The sequence below is a fragment of the Pantherophis guttatus genome, chromosome 3 (assembly GCF_059756535.1).
Source record: "Pantherophis guttatus breed Tessera chromosome 3, ASM5975653v1, whole genome shotgun sequence".
Lineage (NCBI taxonomy): Eukaryota > Metazoa > Chordata > Lepidosauria > Squamata > Colubridae > Pantherophis > Pantherophis guttatus.
The window spans coordinates 193,876,507-193,891,293 of record NC_142065.1 but is presented as its reverse complement, the minus strand read 5'-3'; the positions used below and the strand labels follow the sequence as shown (position 1 = coordinate 193,891,293).

The window sequence follows — 14,787 nt, the reverse complement described above, 5'->3', positions numbered from 1 at the left end:
AACAGTACCAGGAATGACCAGTAGGTAGGTAGACAGACAGACAGACAGACAGACAGACAGACAGACAGAGAGACAGACAGACAGACAGACAGACAGACAGACAGGAGGAGTATTAGGAATGACATGATAACAGTCTTCCAGTACTTTTTTTTTTATTGAAAAGTTTTAAAATATTTTACAAACAAATTCCCCCCCTTCCCCCACCCTTTCCCCTCTCCCTCCCCCCCCCGACTTCCCAGAGCAAAATACAGGGTATTGCATTTAACAAAATAATCTGACATAAGCAAACTAACTATAAACTCTTAACTTCCCCTTACTCTTTAACTCCGCGATAGGTATTAAAATATCAAAGTAAAAAGAAAAACCATCTAGATATTTCATTCATAAGCTATTTGCAACTTTTTAGTCCCATATTTGTTTTGTATATAGTCAATCCATCTTCTCCATTCCAGTACATATCTTTCATTCGAACGGTCCTTCAAATATACAGAAATTTTAGCCATCTCCGCCAAATTGGCTACTTTTAATGTCCATTCTTCAATAGTAGGTATTTCTTCCTTCTTCCAATATTGCGCCACCAAAAGTCTGGCTGCCATTATTAAATTCAAAATCAAATTAGTCTCTATAATTGTACATCCTTCAATTATACCCAATAAAAACAACTGTGGAGTAAATTTTATCTTCCTTTTGAGACTATTTTGTATAATCCACCATATCTTAATCCAAAATGCCTTAATTTTCTTGCATGTCCACCATACTTCCAGTACTTGAAGGACTTTCAGAGAAGAAAGGGTTGGCCTATTTTCCAAAGCACCTGAGGGCAGGACAAGAAGTAATGGGTGGAAGATCATTAAAAAGAGATCCAACCTAAGGAGAAATTTTGTGACAGTGAACACAATTAATCAGTGGAGCAGCTTAGCTCCACTGCTCAGAAATTGTGAGTGCTCCTTCACTGAAGGTTTTCAAGAAAAGATTATACCACCATTTATCTTGAATAGTATAAAGTCTTCGGACTAGAAGATCTCCACAGTTCCTTCCAGCCCTGTTTTTCTATGTTATTCTATATTTCAGTAAATATTTCTAATGATAAAAACTAAACAGATCCCTTGATAAAATATTATGTGAGGATTAAATCTATCTGACTAGAGAAGTATCATGGTTAGCGTTAAGCTTAGAGTTTTTTAAAATCTTTGATTATTCATATTTGACAATTTACTATATGTTAGATTAACAGAAGAATATAATATGAATATTGTTTTTTAGAATGCTGACTATTTGAATTTTAAGCTAATTTAAATGTTGAATATTCATTTAAACTAGAGGAAGGTTGTTGTATTGTACTATTTCCTTTCTACTGAAAAAATGTTGTAGTTTATTTTTGTTTGATATTGGTTTAATGCATTTCTTTGTCACTTTTTAATCTGTCCCGTTGTATGCTCCCCTTTTTCCTCTTTATGTTAGTTTGCATTTTAATGTTTATGAAACATAAGAAAGATATTTGGAAATAAAAAACACAAAACATTTTGTGGATATGATATACTACTGAAAGAACATAGCATTTTCATCTTTAGAAGGTTCATCACACTTCTTGGAGAAAAAAGGCATTGTGAATTGCTTGTGAATTCCACCGTATTTTAGCTTTTCTCTCAAATCAGAAAGAACTACATCATACAAAGATAATGCATGGTCTTTCTATTCCACCTCAAATTTGAACTCTCTATCAGAGTAAGAAAATCAGGAGACAGGATCAAGACATGAGAGCAGTTCATTTATCCAAGAGCAACTGAGAGAAAAACTGAAAATAAGCCCTGCCCAGTTAGATTTAATAACTAGCCACTTTGTATTCAAGAAAGCCTGTATCCTTTTTCACATGTCACCAAATTAGGATTTTCAAAATCTAGATTACTAAAAACTATAAATTTATCTTTCCCTTTCCAATATAGTAACTAGGCTTAATTTGGCAGCACTTTTCTTTCATTTTTCTATACCTTCAGTGAAAAATGAATTTAGAGATGTAGGATTTCCTTAATACTAGGAAGCCAAAGGGTTTCAGCTGAAGACATAACAAGATAGAGAATAAGGACATGTTTTAAAATTTAATATGAAAAATTAAGTGAAATAAAAATATGTTTACTGCTTTTGTGCATTAAATGTAGGCATGGGGAAAGAGTTTTGTATGTAGGAGAATTTAGCCAGCTATTTCGTACACAGAGTTGAGTTGGAATAAAATTCAAGGGCATTTATCAGATGAAATTTCCTAGATGTATAGAGAGCTACAGCTATTTGCCTTCTGTTCTCCTAAATTTTATTCTATTGCATAAAAATTCAAAGAGGGTAATTAAGTTCTGAAACAAACATACTGATATTTTATAATTATTTGATTATAAAACATGTTTCTGGGATGGCAGTGACAGAACTGAAGCAGAGAAGTAGACAGATACTGAGGACGGTAGGTGGGTCTGTGGGTAGGTAGGTAGGTAGATGGGAGTAAAGGAAGGAAGGAAGGAAGGAAGGAAGGAAGGAAGGAAGGAAGGAAGGAAGGAAGGAAGGAAGGAAGGAATCAGTATACAATCTTCATGAAAACTATTTATCATAAACAGAAAGTTTTCTTGTTGCTGTGTTATGTTCTGTGATGGATAATTTTCCTACCAAAAGAAGTCATATATTGACTGATTGCAGGTTGATGATACAAAAGATGGCAAGCATGATAAGAGTCAGGATGTCACCTCACAATTGACGCCGTCCCTTCTTTTTTTCCCAATCTAGCAATTGTGGCCACCATCTTGAATTCTATTTTAATTTTGGGGACAACCTTCTGCCATTGAAGCAGGCTTCAAAAATTCTCCCTGAAATCCAGTAGCCCTTTGGAAAGGCATTGGGAAATGCATCTTCACAGAATATCTGGAGATTAATTAAAATGTGAATGGTGAGGAGGACTCATTTGCTTTGCTCAAAAGAACACTTCTCAAAACCTTCCCTAGAGATAAAGCCTTTTTCTTTCCTTTTGAAATCTAGCTTTAGATGCCAACTGTGATCAACCAAATTTTCCCAAAGGTAGACTTTAATCTTTAAATTAGTGGGGAGAAATGCACTTCCCAGAGCCATCTGTTTCAATTCTGTTTTTTGACCTATGTCAAATATGAAGTTCTACATCTCCAGCTGAAATAAGCACTATTGTGAAAGAGAAGGGGGGATGGGGAGAGGGAGAGAGAGATGCCTTAACATTTTATGGCATTTTATTTAAAAGTTAAACATTTCGGAAGCAATTGTCTGACACAAACAAGAAACTGATAACTGCAAAAATGCAGGTAGTCCTCGACGTACGACCAACATTGAGCCCAAAATTTCTGTTGTTAAGTGAGACATTTGTTAAGTGAGTTTTGCCCCATTTTACCACCTTTCTTGCCACAGTTGTTCAGTGAACCACTGCAGTTGTTAAATTGGTAACTCGGTTGTTACGTGAATTTGGCTTCCCCATTGACTTTGCTTATCAGAAGGTCGCAAAAAGAGATCACATGACCCTGGAACACTGCAACTGTCATAAATATGAATCAGTTGCCAAGCATTTGAATTTTGATCACATGATCATGGGGATGCTGCAAAGGTTATAACTGTGAAAAATGGCCATAAGTCACATTTTTCAATGCCGTTGTAACTTTGAACAATCACTAAACAAAATGTTGTAAATTAAGGATTACCTGCAGCGGTGGGTTGCCCCCCGGTTCAGACCGGTTCTATAGAATCAGTAGTAAAACCGGAGGGAGGCTCCGCCCACCGACCCTGACATCATCAGAATGCTTCTGTGTATGCGCAAAAGAGTGTGTGCATGTATGAAACTTCTGTGCACACAGCCCCATTGCAAACCAGTAGTAAATGTAAGTAGAATCCACCCCTGATTACCTGTACACTAAAAATTGAAATTCTTCCTAATTACTGGTGATGAATAAAAACAGAAGGAATCAATTTATACAGAACCAGAACATTGGATCAGCAACAACGGACCAGGGTTTGAATAAACAATTTTCAACCCTGCAAGGAGATACTGAAGAAGTATCTTTTCAATTCGTATTTAAACATGAATTTTCACTATGCAAAGCACATGCTGTATTCCTCAGCTAAACAACCTTCTCTCCATGTGATAAACTCACCATAAAAAGATCACCTAAGGTCAGTTCCACATTGTACCCCTATTACAATACAATTATTGCCTCTCTAAAAGCAATATGTTTACTGACCCTGTAAATCCTGCACATTCGTTTCATCTTGAAAGCTGTGCACAAATATATGCTGGGATGCTGACTCCAATAAATGTATAGGGGGTGGGGTAATATGTCTTCTAATGGTTTCTTAAAAAGAGGGATGGAACTATTTCTTAGTAGGAGCAGGAATTCACTTTCTCTCATTTTTTTACATTTATTTTGTTGCTTGTGTAAGCATCAGTCGGTGGTATCCTGGACTATATCATTTATCATGGTATTGGAGTGTGAAACCATGGAGACATCCATCCAAAACAGTTGGAAATATGTAGAGAAAACCTTCAAAGTAGTTACTATTTTATAGGACAAAGGAATGAAAAAAAGAATGAGAAAGAACTCTTTTTTAATATATATATATATATATATATATATATATATATATATATATATATATATATATATATATCTTTCAACTCATTTCTATAACATAGGGCCCATTTGGCAATAATGTTGAGAGATTACCTAGGAGAAAAATCCAAATTATTTCCAGAGGCTAGTAACTAGATTTTATAAATTTGCTCTATTAATTACATTAATACATGTCTTCTCTTGTTGTTTTTTTCTCTCTGCAGTAGTTCTGTGAGGTAAATTCAGCTTAAATATTAAGGGGCTGGAGGCAAAAACATATGAAGAATGGTTGCAGGAACTGGGTATGTCTAGTTTAATGAAAAGAAGGACTAGGGGTGATATGATAGCAGCGTTCCAATATTTGAGGGGCTGCCACAAAGAAAAGGGAGTCAAGCTATTCTCCAAAGCACCAGAAGACAAGAAAAAAATGGATGGAAACTAATCAAGGAGAGAAGCAACCTACCGTGTTTCCCCAAAAATAAGACCCTGTCTTGTATTTTTTTTTCAATCCTGAAATAAGCGCTTGGACTTATTGCCATGCACTCAAAAGCCCGATTGGGCTTATTATCAGGGGATGTCTTATTTTGGTGGAAACAGGGTAGAACTAAGGAGAAATTTCCTAACAGTGAGAACAATTAATCTGTAGAACAACTTGCCTCCAGAAGTTGTGGGTGCTCCATCACTGAAGGTTTTTAAGAAGAGATTGGACAGCCACTCGTCTGTAATGATATAGGTCTCCTGCTTGAGCAGGGGTTTGGACTAGATGAACTCCAAGATCCCTTCCAACTCTGTTATATAAGATATGTTCAAAACTCACCTAATAAGTTCCCATAGATGACTGTAGACTTCAAGCTGGATTCCTTAATTGTGAATTAATACCTTAATAAGTACATCACATAGGTAGGATTAAATATATTGAGAGATTCTGTATGTACTCATCTTTTTATATGGTGTATTTATGGTGATGTATTTCTGCACCACTACAGTTAAAGCCATTGCTCACTCACATCTGCATCATCATATTCTTCTCAAATGTCCTCAGCAATTTTGCAATTGGCTCCCAACACGAAGAAGGGAAGGAACAGCATGTAACCACTAATAATTGAGGCAATGCCTACTATGGAAGACCATAATCTAGCATTCATCCAGCATAGAACCAAGGGAAAAGAAAAGTCAGCAAGAAGGCCAGAAGTGTTGCTTTCTTAGAATTGTATCCAGAGCTCAAGTTAAAAAGATTTGCACTGAAGTTAGACTTCAAACCAGCATTGGTTCATCACAATGCTATATGGGTCAGTACAGAGATATTTCTATACAAAAAGTTTTCAAAATGCAGGAGAGCATGCAAAAATGAAGAGTGATGCTTGGAACATATTGCTCATGAGGAGGAAAACACTGGATTTGTGGGCTTATGTCAGCTGACACCTTACACTTGCTGTGCTTCACTGTTATGTGGTGACAGACTGCCATTACTGTTGGGAGGAGAGAGGAGGCAGTGGATGTTTGGGGAATTGAAAGTAGATACTGTTCCTCCTCGAGACACAGCCTCAAGGTCACCCAGTTGGAAGAAGGAGGGAGTCGCATACAAAGCTGTGCTTGAAGTGACCATTATGCAAACATCTTGCATGGACTTGGTTGGTTACAGTGGGGTGGGCAATAAGGGGACAATTGAGGGGGGAGAAGAGTTTAGGGGTTTTGGTGCACAATTCTCAGTTCTGGGTATGCAATACTACAATATACCTGACCTCTAGTAAAAGGATCATTTCTATTTAGAGGTTTAGGTTGTGGGCAAATCTAAAAGCTTAATTAATGTGCAGTACCAGATTATAAAGGAGTGAGAGACCTTAACTGGGAACTACACTGGGCAATCCCAGCTCCTGCGATGTGGTCATTCGAAATTTCAGCATACGGCAATGAACCTGAAGAATAGGAGTCTGTTTCTTCCAAAACAGATTTTCACAAGCAACAAGAAACAACTGGATATTGATGCAAACATGGGAACCTGATTCTACAACAAATCCAGATGTCTACAACACCATCATGGGTTCCAACAAGTACACACATGAGATTGAAAGTGCCATCAATTGCCCCAATGATACGTGCCATCTTCTGACAGTAATGGTCTTCTGGAAGAATCATATGATAAATGGGGCAATTTTGTGTAATGGACATAAATTTAACCTCACAACTAAAAAAAAAGGATGAAGTAATATGAGAGCATGTTCTATAGATTGAATCTAAGATGTTCCCAGCCTTAAAATTCCTCTTGTTTGAGTTGGTACTCTTTCCTTAATAAACTGGAATCAGCCTGGATTATTCTAGGATAGTCCTTTTTAATCTCTCATGTTTCTATAGGAACTCTGTTATGTAAATGAAATAATCCAGTTTTGGTAGCTTCTGATGGAAACATCTGGTTCCTTTGAAGAAGGTTATTTGGGCTTCTTAATTATTGACCAAATGATGTATAACCAACATTTGTTATCCAGGGACTTTCTATCTTCAAAATTCTGATCAGGAATATGCTTGAGTGGATATTTGGTTCCTTGACAAAATTACTAATCTTAGATGAGGACATGCAGGGTTTATCTAGAAAGACTCCTAACTTGAAGAATTGATAGCAAATGCTATGGAAAAAGAATACTACATAACTCACATACTATTTTTTTTTTATTTGATTTATATGCCGCCCTTCTCCGAAGACTCAGGGTGGCTTACAATGTGTTAAGCAATAGCCTTCATACTCCCCACAATCTGGGTCCTCATTTTACCTACCTTAGAAAGGATGGAAGGCTGAGTCAACCTTGAGCCTGGTGAGATTTGAATTTGCAGTAATTGCAGGCAGCTGATGTTAATAAAGTGCTTTAGTCTGCTGTGCTACCAGGGCTCCTGAAGCCCCATGTTCAGTCCTTGTCTAGTTGTAGGCAGAAGGGACCTGTGCGTTTACAAAAAGTTGGTGTAAGTAAGTGGAAGTTAATGCTAAATTAGAATTGTAAAGTACTGTATCTGATCTAGCATATAGCATCTTCCATAATCTGTCTGTTTGTATGGTCACATGTGCTCTGACCCAGATCATATACACTTCAGTGTGTTTTACTTAACTTGTATACCAAGATTTGTCTGTATCTTTATCCCATACCATCCCAACAATAAACTTAACTTTTATAAACTTAACTCCTATGAAACTTTTATGCATTCCGAAACGGCATCTTGCTTTTCTTGTTTTTCCTCCCATAAATATAGAGAAACATTATTCTGCTTTCCATTTAGAGAACAATTTTAACTAGTTTTATAGTTCTGAGAGAAAGTGATAAAAATAATTCTATCAATTATGAGCTAAATGGAGTTTTGCATGACCCCCTAAGGGTGACCATATGATGTACCAATCCCAGCATAGAAACCCTTGGGAATTCTTCAATTAAATTCTGAAGGTAAATTACCTTCGTAATTTCAAAAAATGCTCAGAACTCACCGATGTACCTTAGGCTTGTTTGCACATTATCTTACAGATAGGTATAATTCTGTCTATCTCTAGGGAAAACCTACTCCCCCATTCCACTCCTACATAGCATTTCTTCAGTGTTCACAGGAACAGCTAAAGCACTGAAAATGGTGTTACAATTCTAAGGACTATATCACAGAATGCACAATTATTTTCTGAGTTCCATCTTAGGTCAACCCTACAAGTTCACAACGTTGTAAGGTTGTGCTTAATATGTAAAACAGCTGTGGAATGTTCATTATCCTTGAAATGCAAATGCCCTAGCTAGATATTGTTTTAATCCCTATATTTAAACTGTTCCATCCTATATCTGAGACAGCTGACAAAAATCATAAAATGATACTTAAAGCCAAAATCTAGCAAATAAACCATTACAAGTTTCTTTTTTTAATCATTTCACCATTTGTCTGATAAGATGACATATGCAGAGAAGGGGGGGAAAAACAGGTTCACTGGAAATGCAAATTGAAAAGCATTTATTCTGCACTTTTCATCCCATTAACTGCTAGAGACATTTAAAAGTACAGATTGCAAGCAAAGAAGTTGGTTTACATTTCCTCATTTGAAGACTTTGATTCTGAAGGTCCTCCCCTTTAGCTGACTTCCTATAGAAAGCATTCTTATTTCCTACTTCTCCTTTTTCCCACAATGAGAACAGAAAATCCACATATTTAGCCTTGAAATCTGGAGTGCCACTGGAGAAAAACTAAGAGTGAGCAATTCAGTCAAAGAAAAATCTTTATTAAGGATAGCCTTGTGCAAATAAAAGACAGTGAAACATAGTAACTGCATTCACAGATAATTGATGCTGTTTTGGGTGACTCAGTTGTCCTTAGGTTAGGAGAGTTCAGGGAAAGCTTTGGAGGGTGGTTGAGAGGATTACACTAAATTGAGTTGCTTTCCAGTGCTTGAAGATTATGTGGGTATAAATGAGGAAGAACAGGCTTTAACATCACCCTGACAAGACTGAGGGGCTGTGTGGGCAATTATGGATGTGATTCAAAATATTGCTTGTCAACTTTAAAGATACATATGGCATAGAGGAAGGATTCTTGTGTGACCTCCCATCCCTGGTGGTTTCTATTCATTCCCACCAGATCTGACAATATGGACTTGCCCTGATTCCTCTCAGTGAAGCAATGCCATTTGGTGGGTCTTAGAAAGCAGGATTTTTTTTTCCTCCTGTCATGTCACCTGGTTTATCAATAATCTACTCTTGAGGATTTGGACAGCTCCAACACTAATTGCATTTTAGAACGGGGTCCCCAACCTTGCTTCAATTCCCAGAATTTCTCATCCAGATTTGCTGGCTCAGGAATTCTGGGAGTTGAAATCCACAAGTCTTAAAGTTGCCAAGGTTGGAGACCCCTGTTTTAGAAGGCCATAAAGACTTTTCACCCAGGCATTTGGGCCACAATGTCAATAGAGCCGGTCTTGTAATGTTAGCATGTAGATTTTCATAGTAGTCTCTACTTGTTCTTTTTAACTGGTTTTGATTGTACATTGTACTTTTATTGCCTACTTGCTTCCCAGAATTTTATTAGTTATATTTGTTAAAATCTCTCTCTCTTTCTCTCTGTCTATCTGTCTGTCTGTCTTTCTCTGTCTCCCCAAATTAAACATGAATAAAAATAAAAGCAAAAGGCAGAAATTGAGGGCACAATAAAAAAAAACAGGTAGAAGCTCATTGAAGACAAAACCTTGCTGGAATTAAGAAGAATTTTTTGGACCGTGACAATAATTAGTCAATGGCTTAGCTTGTAGGGTGGTCCATCACTGGAAGTTTTCAAGAAAAGATTGGACATCATTTGTCCAGAATGGTATAAGGACTCTTGCCTTGGCTGAGGGATTATACTAAAGGATCTCCAAGATCCTTTCCAGCTCTGTGATTCTGTGAAGTAAAGAGTAAAGAGGAAGTGCATGATTATGATTTCAAGCAGCTGCCAAAAAAGCCAACACAGTTCTAGGCTGCATAAACAGAGAGATAGAATTAAGATCACGTGAAGTGTTAATACCACTTTATAATGTCTTAGTAAGGCCGCACTTGGAATACTGCATTCAATTTTGGTCACCACGATGTAAAAAAGATGTTGAGACTCTAGAAAGAGTGCAGAGAAGAGCAACAAAGATGATTAGGGAACTGGAGGCTAAAACATATGATGAACGGTTGCAGGAACTGGGTATGTCTATTTTAATGAAAAGAAGGACTAGGGGAGACATGATAGCAGTCTTCCAAAACCTCAGGGGCTGCCACAAAGAAGAGGGAGTCAAGCTATTTTCCAAAGCACCTGAGGGTAGGACAAGAAGCAATGGGTGGAAACTAATCAAGGAGAGAAGCAACTTAGAACTAAGGAGAAATTTCCTGACAGTTAGAACAATTAATCAGTGGAACAACTTGCCTCCAGAAGTTGTGAATGCTCCAACACTGGAAGTTTTTAAGAAGATGTTGGATAACCATTTGTCTGAAGTGGTGTGGGGTTTCCTGCCTAAGCGGGGGGGTTGGACTAGAAGTCCCCCAAGGTCCCTTCCAACTCTGTTATTCTAAATTCTAAATACTGCCTGCTTATTCTGAAAGTTGCAATTCGACTACACATCAGTAAATAGTCCTGTTGATAGGACTCTGGCAACTTCTTACAAATATCACAAGGGCCATACAAATACACCGGCTCTTTCATATCATACTCTGTCCCAGTTCAGAACTGATCGCCCTATAAACGATCTGCAATATTTCAGGCTACAAGTGGATGGTGTAAGACTTAAGCTGGGAGCAAGGGGTTCTCAGGACCGAATTGCCATGAATTGTAAAAAGCCCATTGATATTCTTATCTTGCTATGCTGTGTCATGTATCTGAGTGCCCCTGGCTGAGTTCAAGAATATCAAGAGAGTCTAGTTGTGCTGAGTCAAACATCTGGAGATTTCTTCTGAGGGAGCTTGCCAGCAGCTTACATATTTAAGTACCTCCCTCACAGGAAACTTTCTGATTCTGTGCTTGTCTAGGCATTTTTTTAATGGGCTGGAACATTTGATGCTAACAGCATCAGATATATACTACAACACAGTGGAAGCAAGTACTGTAATTATATTGCAGGAACTAGATCTATATTCTTTGGACTAATAGTTGATGAGTGGGTTAACTGTATCTAAAACTGTAATAAATATATGTATGCATTGGCACATATGCATTTGTCTCCCTATTATGCTAATCTTTATCTGGCCTTTCCCCAGATACCCACTTCATCCTCTTATTATTATTATGGAAAATAGGAAGCAGAAACATCAGGTACATAACCTTGCATTGCACAAAATAAAATAATAAGAACAATGAAATTGTTTTTGAAAAGCTTTACATTTTTGGGGGGAAACAAGATGATTCTACAATCAAAAATTGTAAAAAAAGAAAAAAAGGCAATCCCCTCCAAATCAATCAGGAGACACTCAAAAGGATCTACTTCTCCTAAAATATTAGGCACCATACTAATATAATAGATGGGGAAAGGGAGATAAACTGTCCTTCCCTTACTTCCCTATCTTCTTTCTTCTTTTAGCTCTTCTGTTTATTGCAGATGCTAGAATTTAGGATACCTAAATTGGGGAAAACTGTAATCATTTGCCATGGTTTTTTTTTTTCAGCACAGAGAGTATAGGAAATGGGAACAACCTGTCACAATATAAAAATTCAAAAACTTCCTCTCACTTTATCTTAATCTATTTCATTTAGAAACACCACAAAAATAAATCTGAATACCAAATACTTTGATATTAAGCCTAAGAATGTAGAACTATACATCATTTTGCAGGATGAGAAAATATTTGGGAAATTAGAAGCAGAATTTAGCAGTGTTTTATTGAGATAATTTTAGTATTCCTACACATACTATTCACAAATCTGAATCCTCTAGATAATCATTTACAATGATCTGTGGTATGCATACGGTATACATATCTCCCACTCCGTCACATTTATTCTTTTTTTGGGGCTGTGTATACCTCCAGAACAATGCTTCTTAAAGTGTATCTTCATTTTTCTTGATACCATACCTTCTGCCTTGCTTTCCTGATATATTATTGGACTCCTGCAGAGGAGGTTAAGTGAGGTAGAGACCACAGCCAATTTAAAGCCTTTTCCACCAATATGTACTGTAATAATAACATCATGAATTTTGTCAAGATTTAATCTTTGCCCAAATATTCTGCAGGGAAATAAAAAGAATAAATAACATTACAATGTAGAACATAGAATAACTGAGTTGGAAGGGACCTTGGAGGTCATCTAGTCCAACTCCCTGCTCAAGCAGGAGAGTCTATACCATTTCAGACAAGTGGCTATTCAGTGAAAGCCTCCAGTGATGAAGCACCCACAACTTCTGATATCCCCAATAATAAGCCCAATTGGGCTTTTGGCGCATGGCAATAAGGCCAAGCACTTATTTCAGGGTTCAAAAAAATATAAGACAGGGTCTTATTTTCAGGGAAACACGGTAGGAAACAATCTAAAATGCATAATTTACTACATAGTTCCAAAAGTTTCTTACAAAGCTCTTCCAAATATGTTAGTAAAGGAAATAAACAATGGTGTATAAGAACCAGTTAGTGCCCTGGATTATCACTTGCTTAGTTAAACTATCTTCATAGATAGCTTAGATCAGTGGTAAAATGCTCCGAAGTCTGCTACTGGTTTGCTGCATGCACGCATATGCAGTGCACTCCAAACACATGCTTTATGAGTGCATGCACAGTGCGTACCAAACACGTGCTTCATTCACACACACGCCACGTGTGCTACCATGCAGCACTGAAAAGGGAGGCTTAAGAAGCCTTTTCTAAGGTAAGTAGAACAGCGAGGGGGGGAACAGCTGTGCCGCATGATTTAGATTTGCTAGAAAGCAGGATTTCCTGCTTTCTAACGAATATAAATTGTGTAGCACAGCTGATCATCAGAAATACCGGTTCATCCAAACCAGTAACATTTTTTTACTACCGGTTCGCCGGAACCCGTCCGAACCAGTAGCATTTCACCCCTGGCTTAGATCATGAAGGTCCACAGGGGAGACAATTGGGGAGGGGGGATAACACATGCATCATTGACATCACACAAGTGACAAAAATGACTTATCTATATAATGGTATCATGACTCAATTGTTCTGATACCATTGTGTCTTGTCACATATATTTCTGTTAAGAATGTGTGAATGTATTGAGACTCCAGCATTTCTGTATTCCACCTTTCTATTCAGTGAGAACAAAATACTTTGGTATGTCTGTGTGTGTCTGTGTGTCTCTCCGTGGGATACTAGCCATAAGGACTTGACAATTCTTTCTCTATCCAGATAGCTAGTTTATTGATTTATATAGCTGTCCATCTCAATATCATGAATCTGCATAGCAAGCACAGGATAAAAACAAAACAAAAATAATAAATAACACAACAACGGCACAATAATAGTGCGATGGCATCAGTGGGCAATTTAACACAAGCCACATAACCACCATTATGTCAGAGACAACCACAATGATAGGTTCACCTAATCTACAGATCTCATGCTGATCAGGTAATCAAAGTTTTACAAAGCAACTTATAAAGCAAACCAATAATTTTCTATGCACAAGGCTTTACATAAACTCCAGGGTGTCAGCTAATGAAGGTAAATATTTACATGCTGTGTCAGGGCTAAACAATTTTGGGGCACAGGGGCAGTGACGGTAACAGAAATGGCTCAATTCTTGGGTTCTACCTGATGGCACTGCTTAATAGACAGGATCCCCACCCTGACATATCTAATGACTAGGTAGAAACAATTGGAGAAAGGTGATCCAAAAATAACATATTCCTATGTTAGAAAGGAATTTATGAATAGTAACTAGCACCTTGAATTGTACTTGGAAGCATATAGGGCCAGTGCAGCTAATGGAGCACTGGTATTGTATGCATTTCAAACCAACTGCACCTTCTAAGTGGCGTTCAATACAACCCCCATTGCAGGGGTGAAATGCTCCCAGTTTGGACAGGATCGCCCGATCTGGTAGCGATGGAGGCAGGGGGTTCAGAGAACCAGTAGCAAAAATCCCTGCTCCCCCTCATGCCCAGCTGAGCTGTGAGATCATCAGAGGCTTTTTTTTTTACAGCATTTTTTCTACAACCCTTCGGCCAAAAAAATGCTTTTAAAAGTAAAAATAAAAAGCCTCTGATGATCTCACGGCTCAGCTGGGATCATCAGAGACTTTTAAAAGCATTTTTTCTACAACCTCTTTGGCCAAAGAGGTTGTAAAAAATGCTTTTAAAAGGCTCTGACAATCCCAGCTGAGTTGCCTAATTGTCAGAGCCTTTTAAAAGCATTTTTTTACAACCTCTTCGGCCAAAGAGGTTGTAGAAAAAATGGTTTTAAAAGTAAAAAAAAAAAAAAAGTTGGCCACGCCCACCCAGTCACATTACACCCCTCCCACCAAGCCACACCCACAGAACCAGTAGTAACAAATTTTAGATTTCACCACTGCCCCATTGTAGTTCTCTAAGGACAATGAACCTATGACTAGAATTGGTTGGTTCAAAAAGTACGGCAGGAAATATTGCATCCTTCCTTATGAAAACTATATTTAGAACCAGAATTTTCTTCCCATTTAATTTGTACAGGATAAAGCCAGCAGATTTTTCCTGTAGTGGATCTCCACCCATATGGTCTTCTTCTAG

The 14,787-nt window shown here is 37.6% G+C and overlaps 1 long non-coding RNA gene across 4 annotated transcripts in view; it reads right to left on the bottom strand.

The window, feature by feature from the left end:
- Nucleotides 1-240: 240 nt before the first annotated feature.
- Nucleotides 241-14,787, bottom strand: part of LOC148114949 (uncharacterized) — a 73,405-nt gene continuing 58,858 nt past the window's right edge. For 2 of the 4 annotated variants that reach the window (XR_015733434.1, XR_015733431.1), the window contains 3 exons: nucleotides 12,140-12,291; nucleotides 7,374-7,533; nucleotides 241-814 (listed from right to left, as the gene is read on the bottom strand). This is a non-coding gene — a long non-coding RNA (uncharacterized LOC148114949). The remainder of the gene's footprint in view (nucleotides 815-7,373; nucleotides 7,534-12,139; nucleotides 12,292-14,787) is intronic. The other 2 variants (XR_015733433.1, XR_015733432.1) reach the window with 1 other exon arrangement.